This window comes from Neopelma chrysocephalum, unplaced genomic scaffold, assembly GCF_003984885.1.
Source record: "Neopelma chrysocephalum unplaced genomic scaffold, ASM398488v2 Primary Assembly neopelma1_22, whole genome shotgun sequence".
NCBI lineage: Eukaryota > Metazoa > Chordata > Aves > Passeriformes > Pipridae > Neopelma > Neopelma chrysocephalum.
The window spans coordinates 19657899-19662988 of record NW_020897689.1 but is presented as its reverse complement, the minus strand read 5'-3'; positions in this window follow the sequence as shown (position 1 = coordinate 19662988).

Here is a 5090-nt window from a genome sequence, read left to right as displayed (position 1 = left end):
TTGTCACTCTCTCGAATGACAACTGTCAGTTCTGGAGTGTATAATTTATTTAATATTAATTTCTAAAAGGGAATTAAATATTTTACTATTGTAGTTGGCGACCTTTGGAGTTTCATCCTCTCAGACAACCTGAAATTCAATTAGTTTGAAAGAATATTGTTTGGTGAAAAACTACTCTGCTTCCTCACCGCCTCCCATGCATTTGTCTGTCTTTCTCTCCAAAACAGTTGTGCTTCTCTCAGAATCCCTTCAAACCCATTATTTTCTCTGGTAGACAGGCTGGATTCGTACGGCAAGGGAGGGAGCTCATCGGATCTCACCTGAGAAGCTGTCACACAACAGCAGCATCAAAACTAGGGAAGACAGATGCCTCCTGGGTGTCACCAGTCACCAGAGTAATGGCCAGCAACACTCGCCTCTAAAAAGGTTTTAAACTCCTCTTGGAGTAGAATAAATTATACTCTCAGAAGGTGCTTTAGAGGTGTTAGGTGTGAATAGTCCCCTCACTTTGCCAGCAAATAAAGGTCTGTGGTAATATATTTCTTGTTTAGCATGATCTCTCTGGAACTGCCATCATATTCTGAACAAAACTCACGTAGTTACCACAAACCTACTAATTTAGTAACAGACTTAATCACAATTCTAACTTCCAGGTCATTAAGAAAGCCTAGAGTTACTGATGCTAAACAGTCAACACAGTTTCCTTCTTCCAAGGTGTGAATAAATAAAATATTAATGAAAAAAATTAAAATAAGACAGTGTACAAAGTGTTCTGTAGTTCCCTGCTCACTAAAATGTTTTATTTCTATATAGCAGATGTCCTATTCCTTCCCTATGATGTCTGAGTGTTAAGCACTGCATTTTTCCAGAGTGAAGTATGGACTTTATTCTCTGGCTGTAATGAGTCAAGGAAACCACTAATGTACAGTGTCAGTATTTTTACTGTTATTATCTGTATTCTGGCATTTCCAACAAGTTAAAGATCATAGTAATGATGATGTATGAAAAGTCCAGTTCGAATAATGTACCCAAATGGAACAAATTCAGTTTATTATTTGATTTCACAGGCACTTAATCATACAAAACGATGCCTGGTTGGCACAGTGATAGATGAACTAGGAAAGATTAGATTTGTTAATGCTGACATTAAGATCAGCACTGTCTAGTGTGATTCCTGCTCTCCTCACACTCTCTTAAATGTAGGAGGTGTGATCTTCTTTCATTCTTCAGCACTGGGGGTGGGAGGGGATGTCAAATTAGGAACCCCAGAAGCTGACACTGCATGGTGGGAGGGCGGCTGGGCCAAAATGTGTCGTTATCATGTCTGTCATCTTCACTGTTAGAGAGCCATTTATGTTACCCAAGAGGAAATCAGCTGTGTATGGAAAACCTGAGAGGACTGTTAGAGACCTCATGGTTTTCAATGTTATTAAATGTAAATTGTAGGAAAGACAGTAAAAGGTTTGGAAACTCCTTCATGAATTGCTGTCTGAAAAGAAGAGCTGGTCAACATGTGATAGGACAGCTTGCTTAGAAGGTGTGACAGAAAAAAGGGTCAGGAATGCAGGGACTATTTTGAACTTCAAATAGAACCACACCTGAGACACTTCCCTTGTGCTAGAAGGGAACAAGACAAGACACACAGTATAGGTGCAAATTAAACTCCTGTTTTTTAATGGATGAGACACCTTAAAAATTCAAGGTGAAACATAATAGGGCAACTAAAAAAGAACCTGTTGTTAAATTTGCCCTAGAATTACATTTTAAGTGTAAATTACTCCCAGTCATTCTCATTTTCCAGCCTTGTAATTAGGAGCTTGACCTTAAGCCTGGCTGGAATGAACCTCTAATTTGATCAATGACTAGTGTTGATGACAAACTCAAGTGAAGCTAATAAACATCAGAGTAATTTGTGAGATAACCTAAATACATCCATATAAAGGGACATGAAGAGGTGGTTTCTGGAGGAATGGCTCCTGAGATATTTATAAAGGATAAGCAAATGAAGTGTGCTGCTTTGCAGGTATGAGAATTAATGGAGGGGGAACAAAAGTTTTCAGGTGTTTGACTGCAGAAAGCAGCCTGTTCTGGTAGGCACAAACCAATGTCTCTCCTGCAAGGAACAGATGTCTGAAATACATCTCACAGTTGCAGGAAACACTCAGACTGTCCTGTAACAACCCTGCAGAATTTGTACCATCAGCATCTCTATGAGACTGGCCAAAAAGCAGGATTTTCACTTAGCAGAGGCTTCCACTCTTGGTTTGGTTTTCATTTAGTTCTCATCAATTTCAAGCAAACCCAACAAACACATTTTTTCTCCTGCAAACTGGACATTTGAGGAAAGCTTCACTTAGAAAATGCTGATTTACTCTGTACCTTGAACAAAATAACCTTTCTGATTTGGCAGTAATTCTGTCAGGCAGGCACACTGCTACAAGACTGCTAACAACACCTAAAGCAACATGAAGTCCTGAAGTCCTGTTCCTGTGGTGCTTTGACAAGAATTGAAGCATTTTTCTACAGGAATTTTGCCTTCTATGTGATGATAGTTTGTTGAAAAGCAGCTTGCCAACTCAAGTCCCAATTCCCCTTGAAAACATTTCCTCTCCTGCCATGCAAAGACGATCACAGCCAGGTCTGTGACCTATAGATTGGAGACTCCATTGCCTTGGAAAGGCATGTTCTAGAGAATGAAAGATTATGATTTATTGTGGCGAAACTGCCTATAAGTGCAAATAATTTAGTGCCATGTTAAAACAGTGATTAATTTTAGCTCATCATTTCAAGAAATGAAGCAACACTCCCTGACAAAGCCTGAGAAGCTATAATTTATAGCAGCCCTCCCAGTTAGTGGACTATAGAGCTATGAACATCCTCAGTCCTGTAAATATCTTAACCGGACTCCCTACGGAGCATCAAGGTCTCCTGGTATATTCTCCTGTGAGCTGGAAACAGAGATTTTAAAGACAGATTCTCCCGTGGTCGGATCTGCTTAATGTGCCACTCTTCCTTTTCAGTAAGGTTACTGACACTTAAATGTCCCTGCTGAAACACAAATCTTCCCTTACCTCATTACGACAGTGACAAAATTCCTTGTGCAGGCTCACTCATCCTCTGTGGCACTACCTTTTCCCTGTTTTTTCTGCTATATTGTGGTAATAATAATCAACTTCCACAACTGATACACACATGCACTTGCCTGCTGGTTTTCCATCACCCACCACACCTCACTTCAAGCTCCCATTTCAACCTCTGTGACCTTACTTCAGTTGTTGTGTCACCTCTTGTGCACTTCATCCCTCCTACATTCCCAGTGTGTCTTACCAAGCTAGAGGGTACAATCTTGTTGGTATCTACTTGGTATCTACTCTGCTTGAATCACGTTTTCATCCTTTTGTCAGCTCTCCTTCCCACTGCTTCAGCAGTGTGAGGAGGTCAGTGGCTGCCAAGTGTCATCACTGGGAGAATCCAGCACTGCCTGTGCCTTTCTCCTGTGCTCAGCTCCTCAGGTTTTTAAAAGGATGACTAGATTCTTAATATTTGCATGCAGTAGAGTAGCGTAATGCCCTAGCTATCTAACCAGGCACACTTGTGCTTCCAGCGTGATCAAACTTCCCTCCTTTTGATTTTTCTGCTTCTTTTTTCCAGACAGAGCTGTGGTCTCTTCATGTTGCTTTCAGATTAGTCAAAGTATCAGTCCCAACACAGGACTGAGGCAGTTGCATCCCAAAAGCCTTCAGCCCTCCTGACACCATGTGATTAGGAGGATCTAGACCCTCCAGCATTATCCAAACTCAAGTTTTAAGTATTGCAGCTAAAGACTTATATACATATTATTAATTGGTTTTGCAAGTGGATAGGAAAAATCTGTGAAAACTGAAGAGAAAAAAACCCCACCCAACCTCCAAATTTCGTTGTTTTAAAGACTGCATTGCATTTCTAATGCAGATAGTTGTGCCTTATTTTCAGGAAATTATGGCTGAAGATGAAAGAAAACATGTGGCTGCTACTCTGAAAGCTGCTGCATTTTCTTCTCAGGTACCTGTGTGTTAAGCCTACATGGTTAATCCCTATGGCTTATCTGACCAGTTAGGGGGGGAAAAAAGTGGGTCACAGAACTTGAGCACTGGAGACAATTCGATTCCTTCACCAGACGCAAGTGTGCTAGTTTTGAGAGCCGCAGGATGATCAGAAGCTTTTGTTGTTCATCATTCCCGACAGCCGGGCTACCCGATGTGCTCGGAAGGCTCCTACACGCCCACCCACAGGCCAATTTCTGCTCTCAGCAGTGAGCCGCGCTGGAGCCGAGCGTGTGCACCGCCACCTGCACCTGCAGGACCCGAATCCAGGGGAAGGGCTGCCACCGCGGCTCGGATGAAGTGCTCTTTCCCCAGTACGTCACCGCGCTGCCTGTGGCGGTGCCAAAGTCGCGCTCCGCTCTGTACCCTGCAGCTGGAGCATCGGCCGGGATGACGGGGACCCACACGGGGGGCGCCGGGGGACCCCCGCCAGGGGTTAGGACCGATGAAGGAGCTCCGGGAAGCCCCGCCTGGAGTGCCTTCCCCCGGTGCCCGACCCTCGCCCCGCTGCTGCGGCACAGAGCGATGTAGCCCGCAGCAGGCACAGCGCCCGCCCCGCCCGGGGCAGCGCCAGTCCAGGCACCGTGCGAAGCTCGCACCTCGCGTGCCACCCTCCTCTCCCGGCTCCCGGGGGAGCCGCGGTGTCGCGCCCACCTCCTCCCCAGCACAAGCCCCGCCCTCCCCGGGAAAAGAGGATGACATCATCCCTCTCCACTCGTCCACCCCGCCGTTCCCCCGGCCCGCCTGCCACCCCGGCGGGGATGGGGGGGTCGCACCCGCACCCCCCTGGCGGAGCCGCGCCCTCGGGGGGCCCTAAGTGGGCTCCCGGCCCCGCCGCCCGGCCGCGCCCCTGCCCCACGCCCCACTACGTCATCGCTCCCACCGCCCCTCTCCGCCGGTGCTGGCGGGGGAACGTCCCCCGAGGGGGGCGCCGGGGCCGGGCAGCGGCTTCGCCGCGGCTTCAGCCCGCGCAGGGCGCCGGCGCGTGGCGTTGGCGCCGGCGCGGTG